Below are 21,006 nucleotides of genomic sequence, written 5' to 3'. Positions count from 1 at the left end.
TTATGGCTGGCCCCCCAGTGCTCTCCACGCGCCAAAATCCGCCCAACGTTCCTAGTGAAAGGCGGTGGTGGGGAGACTCACATCACCCCCGCACCAACTTTGTAACCTACCCTCGTGCATGTTTTCATCTTTGCCTGCTGCTCTGGCCTACCTGCCGTTATTCTTGTAATGTTGGCAATGAATTATATTCCCTTAAACTGTTCCCTTTGGTCCATGCTACCGCTACATTTGACTTCCATTCATACCCATGCACACTGATACAGGATGGAACAAGGAGCTACATATAAACGGCTTGTGACCTCTTTGTTAAATGATGAAAAGAAATAAACAAATGCGTCTAATATTCCTTTCACCCAGCGAAGTATTGAAGCTGCTATCAATCAAAGAAAAACTTATATCTCCCATATACAAAAATAATTACTTCCTATTGTAACCTGAGGCAAAACGAAAGTAACGCCTCAGATTATACGAAACGAATGTACGGATGCCGGTTTAGACATGCGGTGGATGACATACGGAAGTTTGTGTGATATCATGGCACGTGCTTGGATAGCGTAATGCTGAGGCGACCGTTCGAGATAAGCGGAAGAGCCGGCTTAGAGACTCTGTGCGGCACAAATTTTCATTATCGCCAATCCATTATGCAGCTGATGGTAGCCCACATTCGCAGCTGCAAATACGTTTCATGTCATCCAATTTTTGTGCGAACTGTAGTCTTTTAACCTTATTTTCTTCGCGTTATAAAGGTTTTCTGCACCCCTTTAAACGTTGTTCAAGAAAACGCCATTGCTGTCTTCAGACGTAGATTGTACCTGCTCGCATACTACGCTATGTGATCAAAAATATCCGTACATTCCCAAAAACATACGTTTTTCATAGTAGGTGCATCGTGCTACCATTAGGTACTCCATATCAGCGACCTCAGTAGTCATTAGACATCGTAAGGGAGCAGAATGGTGCGCTCCGCGGAACTCACGTGGTCAGGATATTGGGTGTCACTTGTGTCATATATCTATACAAGAGATTTCCACAGTCCTAAACATCCCTAGGTCCACTGTTTCCGATGTGATAGTGAAGTGGAAACGTAAAGGGACATGTACAGCACAAAAGCGTACAGGCCGACTGCGTCTGTTGACTGACAGAGACCGCCGAGAGCTGAAGAGGGTCGTAATATGCAATAGGCAGACATCTATCCAAACCATCACCCAGGAATTCCAAACTGTGACAGGATGAACTGCAAGTATTATGACAGTTACACGGGAGGTGGGAGAAGTTGGATTTCATGGTCGAGCGGCTGCTCATAAGCCACACATTACGCCAGTAAATGCCAAACGACGCCTCCCTTGGTGTAAGGAGGGTAAACATTGCACGACTGAACAGTGGAAAAACGTTGTGTGGAGTGACGAACCACGGTACACAACGTAGCCATCCGATGGCATGGGGTGGAATACCCGATGAACGTCATCTGGCAGCGTGTTTAGTGCCAACAGTAAAATTCGGTGGCGGTGGTGTTATGGTGTGGTCTTGTTTTTCAAGGAAAGCGCTTCCACCCCTCGTTGTTTTGCGTGGCACTATCACAGCACAGGCCTACACTGATGCACCTTCTTGCTTTCCACTGTTGAAGAGCAATTCGGGGATGGCGATTGCATATTTCAGCACGATCGAGCACCTGTTCATAATGCACGGGTTGTGGCGGAGTAGTTACACGAGAAAAAAATCCCTATAATGGAATGACCTGCAGAGTCCTGATTGAATCCTATATGATACCTGTGGGACGTTTTGCAAGGCCGACTTCGTGGCAGGCCTCACCCACCGACATCGATACCTCTCCTCAGTGCAGCATTCCGTGAAGAATGGGCTGCCATTCCCCAAGAAACTTTCCAGCACTTGACTGAACGTATGCCTGCGAGAGTGGAAGCTGTCATCAAGGCTAAAGGTGGGCCAATACCATACTGAACTGCAGCATTAGCGACGGGGGGCGCCGCGAACTTGTAAGTGATTTTCAGCTAGGTGTCCGGATACTTTTGATCACATGGTGTATTTACTTCCTCGCGAATTTCAGGTGCAGTACGAGTCCTCTGACGTTTACTCCGTACATATGAGAACTAAACTCCCTTGTGTATGTTAGGTTCTTCCAGATTGCATTGGTACCATTTATTTGAACCACTGCATTACATGCTCATAAGTTAGTTAGAGGTGTTCACGCTATTTTAGAAACACGTTACTTTGATAATAGGAGCAACGATGTATGTGACATAATCTGTTACCAAAAAATCATCCATAAAATACTTGAAAATGGCCTGAGGCCGAAAATGTAAAGCCGTACAGGAAATAACGAAAATGGCAGCAGAAGGCTTCAAGAGATCATTTCAAAAACAAAACAAAAAAAATGATTCACATCGATAAGGAGAAGTTCGTATGGTCCTCTTGTCAGCATTATCTGTAATAAGGTACGTGCAGTGTACACTGACAAAGACAGCCGAAGTGCTGTGTTTGTAGAACTGCGCCCTGTGCGAGTTGCCTCGTACACACGTATAATTCTCACAAATCCGTATGCGTTAAGGAACGTTGTACAGGCATTATGCACATACCACAGAACAACTCACGGCAAAACAACGATTCTCCCTGTGGTACAAAGGAAATGTCTAAACAAATAACACTAAAATAAAGATGTGATAAAGGAGTCGTTTTCTCGCCCAATTCTCTTATGAATTACTCGGCATGATGAAGTGGCTACCCGACCGTTGTGAGTCACGTAACGAAGTATAGTCACGTTGAAATGGCACAGTACCGCCCGACATTATTCGTTATTCTTGTCAGAACAACGTATTTTTTTGTAATAATAACTCAATTTCACTTAATACACCGAGCAGGATACCGGTGTAGGAAAGAAAGACAATTTATTTATTTATTTATTGATCACATGTGCACAGCCACAAAATAAATCCCTACATCCAGTTTGGTGAGATCTGTGGAATAAATGGATGTATGGTCGTCTGCTAACCGCAGATAGTGGATGTGCAATATATGACCATCTTTATGACGGTCCTTTGGTCACCTTTGGTGGAACCAAAGAGATGAAACTTACCTGACCTTTGAGCTGCCTGAAATGTGGCTGACCAATACGGTAGCATGGTGCTCCCCCACCTCGGCGGAGGTGCGAGATGACCTGAAGAACGGCCACGTTTCAGCACTCTGGCGCTGGATGTTGTGTTGGTAAGACCTGTCTTAGGTGTGCTCCGTAAAGACAAAAGGGTGGAGACATGGTATGCATGTGAAATACTTAAGAGTAGTTTGGAATAATAATTTCACTATTTCAGGAACTTCTGGGGGGAGAATTAAATGACAGGCAGTAATATTAAGGGGATCGTAGTAATCTTCGGAAGCGACCACCGGTCACAGTGAAACCACATGCAGCAATAAGTTGAAATACTTGTGAGTGCTAGTACTAAGTTGAAATACTTCCGAGTGCTAGTACTAAGTTGAAATGCTTGCGAGTGCTAAAGTTAATCTGAATTACAGGCGTGTGTACTGTAAGTTGGAAATATTTAAGAAATGGCGTGTGCAGGACTTGAAATTAGAGACGAGCACTTCCACGTGGTGAGTACTGTGTGAGTCTCGATCTGTGTATGAGACAAAGGATAAAGAGAAGTACTCGTCCAAGGTATCAGTTGAGGACTCGCAGGTGTGACGAATATGATCTTAGTATTACTTTGAGTGTCATGTTCCGTGGATTCAAACTCTAATACACTGAGAGAGAAGCAAGGTAAGTAAGCCGTCTATCCAGCAACGCCACTTGGCTTGCATTGCACAGGAAGACGTGCATATATCCTCCAGAGTTCGTAGTAGGGAAGAAAAGTTACGAAGTGGGGCAGTGTCGTGTGAAACTGGGGTGAATACTAATTGAAGTGGGAAAGCTGAAAGTGAAGTGATTCTAACGTTGTGACTATTCTTTGTGATGTATTGTATGTTGCCAGTGTGATGTATTTCATGTAGTTTAAGTGGTTTGCATGGGAGACTAGCAAGATAGGTTCATAGGAAGTGGGCTATGCATGTTCCTTTTTGTACCGCTCGGTCTGGAGTAAATTTTCGTGATGATGGGTGTGGGAGTCGAAGTGTGAGGAATAGCAAAAGATCCACCATCCTATCCAGAAAGTGCACTGTAGCGTTAGATAATTGCGAGACCATAACATAGAGAAATTTTGTTTGTTACACTCATCAAGCGTGGGGACACGCGGGAACCCAAAAATGTGTTGCCATTATACGATGGTACTGTTACATTCCAAACCTCAAACGTGTGGTACAAAGGATAGTAAGGACATGCAAAGTTTGCTAGAAATCGAAATCCAACAATCAAGGCCAAAAAAACAGGACTACATCCGATAATTCCTATGTATCCACTTCGATTTGTGTCTGTGGACGTCACGGGACCACTACCGACCGCTCGTGGTGGTGTAAAATATTTATTTGCCGTTTATGATACGTTTACGAAGTATATGAAGCTGTATATAATGAAAACCACCTCAGACAGCCCTATGATACAGCGTGTATTAAAGGACTACATCCTCAGAATGTTTTGACGGAAAATTCAAAATATTTTGCGAGTCAACAGTTGAGGGCACTTTTATGCAAACAAAACATCAAGTATATACTAGTCACCAGATTCTACCCCGAAGCGAGCCCAGTGGAAAGAATCTTCTGCGAGCTAAATTGATTTGTAAGAACATATGCACACAAACAGCATACAAAATGGACGGAACTCGTACCGTTATCTGAGACGTTACACAACAACCTGCCCCATCCTTCAACAGGCTACACGCCCCACGAATTATTATGCCACACTTCGGAACCCAATGAACGGATTACACCGTTGCCAAAACTACGACATCCGGATAAAATTCAGGAAGAGAAAATAACGGAAGCAGTAAGTAACATAGCAAATTGCGCTCACCATAGAAAATTATGCAAAAAGACATCGAATACCAAGGCACGACAACACCATCACATGTGACGTAACACACTAGAACGCAGGGTGTCCGTAGTGTACCACTGTGCTCTCAGAGTTCCTTCGTTTACTACCAGACGTGACCTGGGGTCGTACGCCGTGGCTCACGACACCACGAGTAACGCCGCCATGACCGTCCTAAGACATTGGAAGACGCGGACCTGTCCCCAGGAGGCGGCCGCGCTCGCCGTTGGTGATCACCAGGGGTGGTGCGGCACCGCTTAACGCTACGCGACGACTTTCATTAGCAGTCCATGCTCCACGCGGCACGGTATCATCCCAGACATAACCGCTCGTGTTGTGGTATTAACGCCTACGCGTGCAGGATGAACAGAATTGATCAGGCAGTCCATTACTTGTTCTCAAATGGCTGGGGTTACGACGTGCTTGCTGACAATACGTCGACCCTCCCTAGTGGTTGTCAGAGTTGGTCGACTGGATACTTGGCGACGGGCGCGCTTGCCCTCAGGTTCCCATGCAGTCCAACACTGGGGCACTCTCACATTCACATGCCCCACAAATCTGGACATTATACTATTCGGCCAGCGATCCGAGTGGACACCCACATTCAGATCCATTTCATACTCTGCCAGATTCAAATGCTGACACCGCTGTCTAACACAAGCAAGTGTCATCTCCATGTCCTTCACTGTGAAGCCTCAACAGCCGATGCTGTTCACGACCCTTACGCAGGGTGTATCATAATTAACAGCGTAAGCTCACACAGTGATTACGCAGCAGTTCAAACAGGAACTTCAGTTAACATAGTCTCGATAATTGAGAGTTTGTGGTTGTCAGCCAGTGCTGACGTGATTCTATGTGAACCCTACATGCCGTTGTGTGGTGTGGTCTTTGTTTACATTTTTGAGAAGTAGAGTTGTGAAGAGAATGGATACGAAAGTACAGCATACAGAGTGCCACACACATCAGTTGTTCGTGAAGTGGCAGTTGTGTTGCACGTGTGTCGATCGTAACAGGGAACATTACAGTAACGAGACGTATGTAGATGCATTTCGCGTACGATAAAACTGACTGCCAGCCACAGGATGCTGCATTTCCATACCGAGAAGCATACCCTAACTGAAGGCACCCCGAGAGTCGAACGTTTACAAGTGTGTATCAACCAAAGCCTCCAAGAAACTACGAGCATGCTGTGGGAGTGGACAGGCCTGCACGAATTGCACCTCTGCTTGAACATGTGGTGCTGTAAACAATCAAACATTCTACAGGCATGTCCACAAGGGGTCTTGTCACACAAATTCGTGGAATGAGCCGCAGCAGTGTTTGTAGAAAAGTGCGTTGCAATTCAATTTATCCATAATACCTTCAGCGAGGATAATGGAATGTAGTCGAATTAAGTCGGGTGATGATGAGGCAATTAGATTAGGAAATGAGACACTTAAAGTAGTAAAGGAGTTTTTCTACTCGGGGAGCAAAATAACTGATGATGGTCGAAGTAGAGAAGATATAAAATGTAGACTGGCAATGGCAAGGAAAGCGTTTCTGAAGAAGAGAAATTTGTTAACATCGAGTATGGATTTAAGTGTCAGGAAGTCATTTCTGAAAGTATTTGTATGGAGTGTAGCCATGTATGGAAGTGAAACATGGACGATAAATAATTTGGACAAGAAGAGAATAGAAGCTTTCGAAATGTGGTGCTACAGAAGAATGCTGAAGATTAGATGGGTAGATCACATAACTAATGAGGAAGTATTGAATAGAATTGAGGAGCAGACCAGTTAACAAAATGAAGGGACCGGCTGGTAGGACATGTGTTGAGTCATCAAGGGATCACAAATTCAGCATTGGAGGGCAGCGTGGAGGGTAAAAATCGTAGAGGGAGACCAAGAGATGAATACACTAAGCAGATTCAGAAGGATGTAGGTTGCAGTAGGTACTGGGAGATGAACAAACTTGCACAGGATAGGGTAGCATGGAGAGCTGCATCAAACCAGTCTCAGGATAGAAGACCACAACAACAACAACCTTCAGCGAGAGGTGGACAAGGTGCGAATCAAACGTTCTGTCAGTAGATGCAACGACAAGCTGTGCGCAACCCGACATTTACCATTAACATTGAGCTATGCGTGAGGCGTATCTGAGATGCGTGTATCCGATTTTTGATAGCAACCACTCTGTGGGAACCTCTTTGCCCGGTTTATAAGTGGTGGACGCTGTAATGCAAAGCGGTAGGGACGTTGGCATGCATGGCATATATTAGCAGTAGTTGGCTTATTGAAGGCACAGTGTGCTAGTCACGGTTTGCTGCTGCTGTGGACGTGTTCGACTTCCCGGCGGGCTGATCGCACGGCTGGAAGTGGCTACCTGGAATGAGCACTGTTGGTGGTGTGACGTCCATCTGTATTCGAGCCACTGGCCAGTAAACCGTTTCACAGATGGGTACCTGGCTTGGAATTTCTTCTCTGTTGAAAACGGTTGGTATCGTTACGGTGCGCAACTGCCTTTCCATGAGACAGCAATTTGAACACATGTCCTAAGTCCCATTGACCTGGTTACGACGCATCTAGCAAGTCCGTTTTCTGTGCCTTGCATACAACCAGGCGAGAGAGCGCTCATCGGTCAGTTGTATTACGACATTTGTGGCCATTTTTAGTACACATCGTGAGTTGCTGAGTCTGCGTGTGCCGTGCTTTTTAAGCTGCAGAGATCGTTGGTGATCACACAAGCTTTGCGTGTTGTCTTGTTACTCTTTTAGTGAGTTGTGCTCTTAAGAGACCTTTTTTTAAAACTTCCTTGCTGGTTTGCATTTTGTGTCTTTGTCTATGCTGGCCAGTTGATGCGTGTATCTGTTGTGTTAGTAGGTAGGAACTTCATTAACATAATTTCGTATGTTGCAGCGGGGCATAGGAGTATTATTATTATTATTGTTTTTGTGCATATAGGGTAAAGAAGCCCAGAAGGTGGCCTGGCTGTATAGTACTATATGCTTGGTGTCCTTCTACTAAACTGACAACTATTTCAAAACAAAGAGGCACCTTCACGTACTATTTAATTTGTGAACTCAGATTAATTTGTGAACGCAGATGGACCTCACAGCACCAACGGTCCTCATTCGAGGAAGCCACTAGCATGGCTATGATCAGCCCGCCAGGAAGGTGAACACGTCCGCGGCAACAGCAAACCTTAAACAGTTGTTGTAAGGTGTCAGGCAAATCCAGCACCTGTCTTCTTTTATTACAGAGCTTGGCCAGCTAATTAAATCTGTGTGCATCTATTATAATTTTTGAGCACCTGAGCGACATTGTACGTGAGATCGACTCTTTGTGACACTGTCACCAGTTCCTGTTGTTATCTGTTATTCTACAACCCTCTGCTGCCCAGTGGGAGAAAGTTCATTTGAGGAATTACTCTTTCTGACCGTTCAAAGGCGTTAAATTCTGTCTTTTTAATTATCAAGAATTTCTTTTATTTATAACAGTCTTAATGTGCTTGTTGGCGCAAGGTGAGTTGCCTGATTCATTAACTGGATCTCAGAAGGAATTTTACGCAAATACTTACACTGTAAGAGCGAATCAGCATGTATTTGCTACTCTAGTTCCTTTCTTATCCTCAGTCGTCCTCGTCTACATTCCAGTCTGACGTTTTGGGTACGTTAAATACAATTGTGAGTCGCCTCACTCACTGTAAACTTGTCATTGGCCTTTGGCCTTAAATACATTTATTTTTATTCATTTACCAGAAGATCTTGATCATTTTTAAATTTCGGGATTCTGTTGTTCTTTTTTTTTTAATGTGACCAGCCAGGTTACCATTTTTGAAATGCTTAAGTGACTAGTTGCTGGAACGCAGATGGGCCTCACAGCACGAACGGTCCTCATTCGAGGAAGCCACTAGCACGTCTATGATCAGCCCGCCAGGAAGGTGAACACGTCCGCGGCAACAGCAAACCGTAAACAGTTGTTGTAAGGTGTCAGGCAAATCCAACACCCTCCATGAAAACCCTGACATGATAAGAAGATCCAGTAGTATGTCACATAGCTCCGAATAAATCGTGTCATTAAATTAACCAAAGTAATACGAGTAACGAGTGAGCAAATGGAATACCACAGACTAACACAAGAATGCCTAAATGCATGTCGTACCTTCCCACCGTGAAACCGACGCAGTTCCGAGGGGAGAAACGAGAACAGAAGCCGAGAGCAGAACCGTGTTAAGCTAGAAGGCCCTACGATAAGGGACGGACTGGACACCCACGTCGGCAGCCTACCGCTAAGACTACCACCTGCACGTTTTAGCGTGAGACTGTTTCGCGTCTCTGTTACGTCAAGGACCACGCCCCAGCCCATGTTAAAAGCTAGAGCCCTCCAGAAAAACAGTATAGATCTTACGATAACACAAAAAAGGCCACTATCACCCGCAAGTTTTAGCGTGAGCCTTTTCGTGTGTCTGTTACATTAGGACCACTCCCCAGCCCATGTTAAAAGATAGAGCCCTCCAAAAGAACAGTATAGATCTTATGATAACGCTAAAAGCACCACACCAGCTGCAGGTTTTAGCATGAGAGTTTTTCGGGTCTCTGTTACGTTGCAAACTTTAAAAACATTGCCCCACCACGAAAAGTATAACGTTTCTCATTGGACAGACAGAATTTTTGTAGGCGGAGCTTAAGGTTAACATTGAGACCCTGATTGGTCAGATGAAAACACAGCGAGATAGTTTTTTTTTTTTAAACCAACTTCGGTAAATGTTGTAAGGAGAAGTTAGAAGAGACTTGCTTCCGAGACAGCGAGGTGAGCGGAGCTGTGCTAACCGCCGCTGCCCTGACGCTGCCTACACACCGACAAGGTAATGAACGCACTCGATGCCGCATTTTTGAGCGCATAAGGCTTCACTCAGAACTGCAGAAGTCTCATCTGTTACACCCCCTTTTTGCGTAATACTAGTGTCGATCGTTAATTAAAACTCATAGTGTTCACATTTGCCACTTGAAGTAAAAATCTGAAACGCGATGATTTCTCTGTTATATAATTATTGAGAAGCCACATCAGCCACTGTAATTTACGACAAGTTAGATAAGTAATTAAAGATAATTGAGGGTCACTGTAGACCATTTTTATAGTTTTCTCTTTTGTGAAACTTAATTTAAACCTAGATTATAGATGTGATATGGCATAGGTCATCCTTCGATCCATTGTAGAACTTGGAAACCCACTCAGGGAATATTCGTTCACATTTTTGTTGAACGCATTCGGTTTTTACCATCCTGTATTAAAACATTTCCTTTTATCAATAGTGCAATTTATAAACGATGTTTTGTGAGTAGAATAAAATTTCCGATGATAAACATAACTGATTTTTCGACGTTATTTTACCAGATAACTAAAAATAGGAAAGCCTTGAACCCCTTCCACTAAATTTTGTTAGTATTAAGATTCTTTTACAGGGAGTGCAGTGGAGATGACGCTGAGATCATTTAGTATTTGGTTATATCATCGCTAGCCTCACTGAACTCTTCTGAATTCTACATGTCATGTGTGGTCTGGCGTCTCCTTACCAGCAACAGGTCCCAGGTTCATACTAGTTAATTCCCTAAAAAACACACTCAGAGCGTCGTTGCGCGAAAGTCGTAGGGAGACACGATATAGAACAAACAGACACCACCATGAATGATTAGATTGTTAATAAGCTAGTATTTGCCTGTGGTGCCGAAAGAACAGTAACTAACTGTTTTTCTAAATTTATCGGTGGAGAAATGTTGTATTTATCTATTATCCCTTGGAAGACTCTTTCTCAATATCATAACTGTTTTACTGTTTCTTTATTTGGTTACTCGTAATGTTAATAAATTTTTGTCAAAACTTTAAATGTTTTATTTACTTACCTCTCACTCTACCAGACATCTACCGCCACAGACATTTTATTTACAGCTGAAACAGGGTTCACTTCTGATGGTGTGTTTAATTATTACAATTTTCACGTTTGGAGTATCTGTGCTCCTACCAACGTGCTGTGCACGAATTCTCATATCAACGATATTTCTAATTACATCTGTAACTAGGGGTACAAGATGACCGGGCAATACATGCTATTGCTACCAAACGAACTCAATGCACGGAATTACCTTCCATTTCGTGGCATCATCCTGCAGAACGGTTGAGGAAGTTTCCTTAGGGCAACGCCGGAGGACGTGGTACATGCATGATGGAACACCGGGACGTATCGTTGCTGTAGTGACATGACATCCAGCGCGCCTTTATGGCCAAATGTGGCTTCGGCGAGGAGAACCTGTACTGTGGCCCACAGGATCACAAGATATGAACCACATGGATTTCTGTGTCTGGGGCCACCTTAAGGACACAGTGTACGCCAATCTCATTAACACAGTTGGAATACTGTGTCAGAGATATGACACTGTTTGTCAAGAATTTCGAAATGTTTCGGACGAATTTGAAAACATCCGGAACTCTTTGTGGCGAAGGGTAGGTGTCTGCATCCGGGTACAAGGGCGACACTTTGAACTCCTCCTTTAACTACGAGTACAGTCATTTAACTGCTAAAGTGTTCATTCAGAAAACCTGCAGTTCTACCAATGTATCTCTAATAACTTTTCTTAATGTTTCACATTATTGCTTCCTTTTCGTAACTCGGATGACGCTTACGTATAATCAAGTCAGTGATGTCTGGTAGCCAAACAATCGCAATTATCTCCCTAACGCTTCGTTCCTGGACCTATACGTAGTGGGACTTGTTTGCTTCAGCTATCGTCTACTTTGAATTGTGTGCGTGTGCGTTTTTAATTATGATACACTCCGTATATTCTACCAGGCCTGGAAACAGCACTGAACGCAGACCACACTCATGCACTCTGGTGGCCATTGCACTAGTCACAGAGGACTGTAAATCTAATCACTTACATGCTGCGTGTCAAGCTAGAGTGACATCCGGGGTCTTCCGGGAACTTCTTTCTTTTTTTTTCCAGTCAGTGGAGAGTGTCGATCACTCTTCCTATAACATCTACACATGCAAACACACGCATGTGATATGCCAGTTTACCTGCTCCAGTAGCTCGTTCCCGTACCAGCAGTACATGAACAACTCGTAGAACAAGGTAGCGAGGTACGTGGCATAAGCGGGCATCTCTTGTCTCTTCGTCGACTGAAAAAAAGGTGAAGAGGCTCACAGCTATTTGCAGAATGCTAATACGCAGGCAACTTACAAAATAATTACCGAATTTCTGCACTGTAAAATATTTACCCAGTAGAACAAAACTGTTCTATTCCGCAAAACCGGAATGCATACCATATAAAAGATTACAGGCATATCACTCTGCTCTACAAAATGATCAATATGCTCACTAAAATTAACAAACATACTGGATTTTAATGAAAGAAAAGAACAAAGGCTTTAGTACAGAATGTTGCACAATGGATCAATTGCAAGACATGAACGAAACTATAGATCTTGTTGTTTCGAGGATTCTTATGTTTTCACAAAGCGTCAGAGCTAATTTTAAGAAATCGCGAAAAACATAGAAAGGAATATGTGTAGTTGCGTAGCATGACTGAGTACCTTTGACTTCATTAATAGCATTAAACTCTTCCCCTCAGATAAACATCTGTTAGCAAATGGAAGAACTTAATACGCAATGTATTCGCTGTTGCAAATACAGCGATCAGCTGTATAAGGGAATGATGCAGTGAAAACTTGCGACAGGCCGGGACCCAGACCCTGATTTCCCGTTTTATGCGAGCGGTCGCCTTAAATGGGTTGGCTATTTGTGCACGATTAACGGCATGAATGTGCGAAGAAACACTGCATCGTTTTTATTGTTAGACAGGCACTACAGTATCGTATTTATCCACCGATACCAAGCACGCACTTTCAATTAAAATGTCCTCTCCTGTACGAGAAATATCTTTCTCCACTGAGAGATACCCATTCTTCAGGTTATCGAGCTGTAAATCACCTTATCAATGTTCTGGGTAGATAGTAGATAGCTGCAAAACACAAGGTTAGTAGACTGTGCGTTTTCAGTCCTCCCATGACCGGCGAATTCAATAAGTGCACCGCTCACCGCTGGGAAGTGTCAGCCAATGTTTTGTCTCGAACAAAAGTCACTACCCATGACGCGGCCTATCGTTCCCAGACATGTGAAGTAACGACTTTGAAAACAAGTGTTACATATTTCGTGAAAATATAGGTGGCATGCAAGTAGTAGAGCAGTGAACACAGCTCGTTAGATGTAGGTTAGCTGGCCTTCCGGGAAGTGGCTGACAGCGCAGTAGTAACTGCGCGCGAGCCGTCGTGCGCCCACGCAGCAGCTGCAGGTACACCGTACTTACTGTCATCACAGCGAAGGCCGTGAAGCAGATGACGAGGGTGCTGGTGGCGAACTGCGCGAGGACGGAGGGGCTCAGAAGCGACTCCATCTCCTCCACCGACCTGTAAGAATCACGAAGAAGAAATTAGCCGAGTTGTGAACCAGGACACTGTATACTAAGTTTATCTGTTTCGGTTCCAGTAAGCACAGAAAGGATGAAGGACGTTAATAACGTGTTTGTAAATTCATATCTTATGTGAATAATTTATTTCTGTGTAATCCTGCGTCCAGCAACATTTAACTAATACTTATTTGTCCGTCACAGGTTTATCCAGCGAGAGCAGTTATCTCCACAGCACTTAAATGAGTGGTGTGGAGGGCTCTCATCTTATTCCGACGAACGTCCTGAGAGCTCCGACACTGTTCATAAGACAGTTGTGGTGTAATATTTTGGGAATTCTTCAATCTTTTGATATTTGCTTAAAAGATCATCGTAATCATCATATGTTGGCATAGAGCAACAAAGAAACTATCAACACCTGCAGATTAGGTTCAACAATCTTAACAAACTTATTAAAGGTTAAAAATATGTATCTGACTTCACAGTAAGCATTTTTTCAAATATTAAAACTTTTGGCTTATAACGACTGGGCATATTGGCCCCTAGGGCGATTTTCATTGAGTGGCAGTTTAATCAGGCCTCGGTGTTCACGGTCATGAAGCAGACGTGATCACCGTCTTGGGGGGTTACACTTAACGAGAAGATGCATTCAGAAACGTCCTGTGCGCCCTAGACAAAGGAAAAGTGAATCTGCAAACATCAAATTTCTTTTTCGTTTATGATTACTGTGGCTTTAAATTGTTTTCCAGTGACTTCCTGTGTCTACATAATACAGGATGATAAGTTTACCTCAGTTAACATGACGTCAATATAAAATGGAATAATATTGCGAACGTAACGCCCACTTTAGAATGTGAAACGTTAGGAAAAAGATGAAAATTGCACCAAAAGAACAGAGCAAGAACATGGAAAGATATATATGAGAAATTAGAAAAAGCTTATCTGAATCAAGTAAGTTGGAAACAGATTGAGGATGAAACAGAATGCAAAAAAGGGTATTCAATAGTACTAAGAGAAGAACACCGAAAAGAAAGATCTGGGAAATATGAATCAGTTAAAATGAGGCTAATTTGCATGTTAATCAAACGTGGCATTGGAAACAAGTAAATTTCTTAATAGGAACCAAAAGCACAAGGAAGTCCTTAATAGCACGCGAGTATAAAAATGAGAAAACTGCTATAAGAGACTTTGGGTACAGATTATATAGAGAAAAGTAATTATCGAGCATAGACTTGGTCGCACTTTTAAACGATTTTAGGAAGAGTGTAATACTCACAAAATTTCTTCCCTAACAGGGTACTAGCGTACTTATATTTGTTACAAACAAAATGATAGGGGTGAAACTCTTGTTTTACCAACGTTTAAGAAAGGGAACGGAAATAATGGTGAGAATTAGATATATTAACGAGAAGACTAAAGGTTATATGAGGTAATATTGCAATAAATCACCAATGCGGATTTTTAAGAGGAAGACCCCCTCGCAAATGCCTATTTCGTATGACACTGTTAACTGAGAAGCATATATAATCTTCACAGATAATATCAATGCTTCTAACAGAATGGTTGGACATATACTACGGGCAAAACTGAAAGAGAAATATTTCCCAACTCATTTGCTAAAAGTGTTATTACAATCGTCTAATGTAATTACGTTAACACTGAAGTGGAGGTAAAGAGACAAAAATGGGAGAAAATAGGAGAACAGTTAATGAATGAATGACATCAAGAGCATCAAGATTTAAGTCTGGACAATGTGATGTTAGAACTCGTTTCTAAACAGCCCCCGCGTTCCAAGGACAGTAGTTACCACCAAAAGAAGATAGTATATGGTGACGCCACCGTAACGACGTGGACTAGATTTTACTATAATTACTGTATATATATCGTCAAATGAGTTTCCGTGATAGTGATTCTGTTTAAGCACAAGCTAACAGTTGACATCCCTTCCTGACTTCACACATCCTCCCAAATATATTTTGTGGGATGGAACTCCTCCATGAAAATGATTCGTGAATGTTCACAATTGGTCTGATGACTTCAACAAATAATCTTTCACGTAACAAAGTAACAACCTTGTTATAACTTGGCGTCTGAAATACATTTGACTCAGTCTTACACAAACATTTGTTAACTAAAGTACGATAACATAGGGTATCAAACGAAATTTGTGACTAGATTTCATGGGATGGAGGACACAGTACGATATAGGGTCAGCCTCACATGTGGAAGTATCCTCAGGCGTACCGCAGGGAAGTGCTTTGGACCTTTGCTGTTCATGTTCTATGTTAATGATTTTTTTTATACATGATGCAATTATCTATAACGAGATTCTATCTCATAAAAGTTGCCTATATACTGGAAAGATTGGCAACTTGCTTTAAATGTCCAAATACCGAAAACTGCGCACTTAAAAAAAAAATAGACGAACGAAGATAATTAGTGTCGTGTGACAAGTCACAACTGGAATCACTCAACTAACAAAAACATCAGGGAGCAACAAACCGTGGAGCTATGAAGTTGAATCATCACATGGGCTCTATGGTAGATAAAACAGATGGCAGACTTTGGTCCACTGATAGGATTCTAGGACAATCTCGTCCTCCTACAGAAGTGAATTGCTAACAAATCAGTCGTATGTCTAATACCAGAATATTGCTCAAACGTGTGACACATATATCAAATAACTAAAAGAGGTGTCAGTGAACGTATACAAATAAGGAGGACAGCTCGTATGGTGACGAGTTTGTTTGATCTACGATGAAGCATCATGGGCACGTCGGAAAAGTAGAGTTTGCATTCTATTCATAATACACTGGCAGACGCTCGAAGACAGCCGCCCAATGGCACCACGAAATCTTTATTCAAATTTATAATAACCAGCATCAAGTGAGGAACCTAGGAATATACTACATTCTCCTTGATTTCCCTAGGAATGAGGAAGACTGGACTAATTACAGAATGCACAGAGGCATACAAGCAGTGATACTTCCTATGTTCCATTCGCGAATGGAGCGACAAAAATCTCCAATACACGGAACAATGATAAGTACCCTGTGCCTTACACTGATTTGTCACCTAGATGTAGATGTACGTGTAGACGCTTCTGCAAAACCGCGTGGTCTCAGGCGCCTTGTCACGGTTACGGTCCGCGCAGCTCTCCCCGTCGGTGGTTTGAGTTCTCCCTCGAGCATGTGTGTATGTGTATCCGTGTGTGTGTGTGGAGGGGGAGGGGTGTTTGGGCGGGGGGGGGGGGTTGTCCTTAGCGTTAGTTTAAGTTAGATTAAGCAGTGTGTAAACTTAGTGACCGATGATCTCAGCAGTTGGGTCCTATAAGATGATAAAACAGATTTCGAAAAAGAAATTAGCTTTTGCAAAGCTATGTTAGAGAAGGCAGCAGTTACGCCAGCATTTGACGTTCCCTGTCATAGACGGGCTTTTGTATTGTTTCTTTAATTAATTTTTTAATCATTACTAAGATTCTTACGTTACGATAGTTGTAAGTAGCATGAATAAAAGACCGCTATATTTAAGAAGCGTGAAGTTCACTTTAAATATATCCTAATGGCTAAAAGACCCACGCGCAGTTTGAATAAGAAAATTCTATCTGACACTGAAATCAACGTAAAAGAGTGGGTCGCCACCAACCCTAGCCACACAACAAATAATAGGCTCCACTGAGTCTTAATTATTTATTCATAAGAAAAACTCACAAAAGAACATTCATTGTAAAGTCACTGATAAAGAATTGGATGTAGTTATTAATATGATCCAAGCATTGTTCACGCGAATCAAATACTGTATAAAGCAAAGCGCTCGTGACTACTTTGCATAAGTGCAGCTTGCGGCAACATTCCTGAAAACAAGATCTATTCCATAGCATTTGTTTTAAATATAAAAGGGACACTGATTATTTGACCTTTGCGCATGCAACGCTATGGATGAGCTAACAAGGAAAACTACAAGGTAAATGGCGTAGGTAATGGAGACGTAACATCGGTACACTAGATAAGAATGGAGGCAAAATTACTTATCCTTAAAACACTGATGTAAGGCAACTACACAGCTGCTGTTGCCTGGTAACTAAGTACAATAGTTGGTGAAACGCTATATGTTTCACAGCAGACTCGTGTGCCCACGTGCTTCGCGGAGACACAATTTCTATGTACCGTGGCCAAATTTTAGTAGCATCAAAACACGCAGACGCGAACAATTAACATTTTACTTACGACACATTTGAATAGACAAATGATAATGGCAGAAGGCCGACAAACTCTACTATTAACCCATGTGGATCGTTTCCACCGGACATAAAGTAATGGGACCAAGAAAATTCACAAAGCAGCAAAAATTACCAACGTTCAGAAAACATTAAGAAGTATACACACGCAGTTGCAGGCACACAACAAACACTCACACTGAACCGAGGGCGCTTCAACAAATGCAACACGTTTGTGCTACGTTCTTCTTACGGATCAAAGTCAAGTCTGCATTAGCAATCAAACTGAAAGTCTGGAAAAGCCTTGCATTCCTCTCTGCTTACCTGAAAACTACATGGGTTGGCCATTTTGTACGACTACCGCTGATTCTCTGTAGCAGACTAAACCCCTGTATAGAAAAAACGGAACACACACACATTCATTCACTGACGCTTGCCAGAGAGTTCTGTATCATTGGAAAGCAAATGAAAATGATAATGAGAGGGGACAACAGGACCCTTTCACAGTGTCTCAGTAACTTATAAAAGTACAGGATGGAAGCAAGAGGCTGTCGATGGAGGCAGTTAGAGCAGCACATGTGTTGCTTGTAGCAGGTCGGTGGTTTGATGAGCGTCTCGCTACGTGAAAAGATGAGGGGAACATGGAAAATTGGCACGTTAATACCTTTAAACAGAAATATTAATAAAAAAGTCATTTTCAATATAGAAAACGTCAATGGTACTCTGTGTTTTTTATCAGTGGTTGTGGAAATATTCCAATGCATAAAACTGGAGTTTTGCCAAATATATGACGGCCACAAAATCACACGAGAGTATAAAAGTACGAAGGAGTATGATTTTGAGTAGTAGAGGCTACATCACACCACGTCAGTCAGTCGGCGCACGGACACGATGCAGACGAGACGAAAGCGTAGGCCACGATCTTACACTACTGGCCATTAAAATTGCTACACCACGAAGTTGACGTGCTACAGAAGCGAAATTTATCAGGCAGGAAGAAGATGCTGTGATATGCAAATGATTAGCTTTTCAGAGCGCCTGCGATGGTGTACTCAACGAAGAACCTGGGTGCACGAATGGCAGAACGTCATTTTTTCGGATGAATACAGGTTCTGTTTACAGCATCATATGGTCGCATCCGTGTTTGGCGACGTACATTGGAAGCGTGTATTCGTCATCGCCATACTGGCGCATATAACCCGGCGTGATGGTATGGGGAGCCATTGGTTACGGGTCTCGGTCACTTCTTCTTCACATTGACGGCATTTTTGAACAGTGGACGTTACATTTCAGATGTGTTACGACCCGTGGCTCTACCCTTCATTGTATCCCTGCGAAATCCTACATTTCAGCAGGATAATGCACGACCGCATCTTGCAGGTTGTTTATGGGCCTTTCCGGATACAGCAAATGTTCTACTGCTGCCCTGGCCAGCACATTCCCCAGATCTCTCACCAACTCAAAACGTCTGGTCAATGGTGGCCGAGCAACTGGCTCGTCACAGTAAGCCAGTCACTACTGTTGATGAACTGTGGTATCGTGTTGAAGCTGCATGGGCAGCTGTACATGTACACGCCATCCAAGACCTGTTTGACTCAATGGCCAGGTGTATCAAGGCCGTTATTACGGCCAGAGGTTGCTATTCTGGGTACTGAGTTCTCAGGATCTATGCACCCAAATTGCGTCTTAAAGTAATTACATGTCAGTTGTAGTATAATACATTAGTCCAATGAATACCCGTTTATCATCTACATTTTTTCTTGGTGTAGCAATTTTAAAGGCCAGTAGAGTATATTTTATTCTTCTCACTTCTTTTCAGATTAATGTGGCAAAAAATGAACAAAAATAAGAGGAAGATAAATGAAGAGTGCGTGAAAACGCTGTGAGCAATGTTACATCTAACAAAATGACCCCAAGGGAGGTTCAAAAGTGGGACTTTTGTAACACTACCTTCCACACAACAACTGAAGGAGAAAAATGTTGTTTGGTTGGTTGATTTGGGGATGGGACTATGCAGCGAGGTCATTGGCCCCATCGGATTGGGAAAGGAAGTCGGCCGTGCCCTTTAAAAAGGAACCATCCCGGCATTTGCCAGAATCGATTTAGGTAAATCGCGGAAGATCTAAATTAGGATAGCTGGACGTAGCTTTGTACAGTCGTCCTCCCGAATGCGAGTCCAGTTTGCTAACCACTGCGCCACCTCGCTCGGTGGGAGGAAAAGATCGCCACCGAGAAAAAGAGAATGAAGGCCAAAAAAAGAAAGACTAAAAAGAGTTGAAGGAAACTGAATTTAAGTGTTCCAAAAGATAATTAACGGACAGAGAGTGATCATGAGAAATTAATTACATAGCGTTAAGGAAAACTGGATTTTACTGGATATAATAGGTCAACAGAAGGGATCGAAAACTGCATTTAGCAAAGTGCATGGTGCCATTTGAAGAAGAGTGGGTGCTTTGTATCAAGTATGAAGCCTGGGCACAAGTTCGATGTGTGAAGCAGGAGGACAATTTGTATTTTATTTGCGATCTCTTTAAAACACTGCGTTAAGCATTGGTGAACTAAGGTGAAATAGCAACAATAAGTTCCAATGGTTATGTGTTCTATTATTATTCAAGTAAGTATCAGTGTTGTACATCATTAAAAACCCATATTATCAATGAAAGGAAAATGGTTTTCTACAAGCCTTGTAATTGTAACTCTTTTACTTTCGAAGTAATTAGGTAGTATAAATAAACAATAAAATCATTACACTGTGAAACTCAGAGAACATGTTTACCAGGAATAGTGCAGGGTGCCCATAATTAAAATTCCAGTTTCAAAACGCTGTAGGAGGAGAAACACTGCTCGCAGATTTGAACAGTATGTTATTGACGCCGGGGCAAACGTGGTGGAACAAAAAAAAAAACGTAAATTTTAACAATAGGCGTCGCTGCAAACGTCTTACTGTAAATCGGATAGGGTACAAACAGCAGATGAACTGCAGTACGAGGGCTATGGTTTGAGTTGCATACTGCACCAGCCGTACTCTTCAATGCAAATTACCGCACAGGTTCAGCAATCAACAGTTGTAACACTGTTTGTTCGGTAAACCCATCCACCAACACAAGGTCCTACCAAACCGGGCGGGAGAAATCGGTTTCGAATTCTTCTGAGGCCAAAAACTGCATAAAAACAAAATTACATTGGTTCCTAATTGTCCTGAGCCAAGAACTGCATCAAAAGCAAAATTATGCCTGCTTTTAAATGTCCTGGGGCTAAAAATTGCATCAAAGGGAAAATGCCATCGGTTTTTAATTGTTCTGGGGCCAAAAACCATATAAAATGCAAACTGACATCTGTTTATAATTGTCGTGAGACTGGTGCAAGACATGTTCAATAATCTG

General features: G+C 42.6%; 1 pseudogene; it reads right to left on the bottom strand.

Moving 5' to 3' along the window:
* The window catches only part of LOC126266889 (odorant receptor Or2-like), a 184,991-nt pseudogene that overhangs the window by 37,968 nt on the left and 126,017 nt on the right, over window positions 1–21,006 (bottom strand).

The sequence above is a fragment of the Schistocerca gregaria genome, chromosome 4 (assembly GCF_023897955.1).
Source record: "Schistocerca gregaria isolate iqSchGreg1 chromosome 4, iqSchGreg1.2, whole genome shotgun sequence".
Taxonomy (NCBI): Eukaryota; Metazoa; Arthropoda; class Insecta; order Orthoptera; family Acrididae; genus Schistocerca; species Schistocerca gregaria.
Note: the sequence above shows the minus strand (reverse complement) of the source record. Positions and strands in the feature narration are given on the sequence as shown.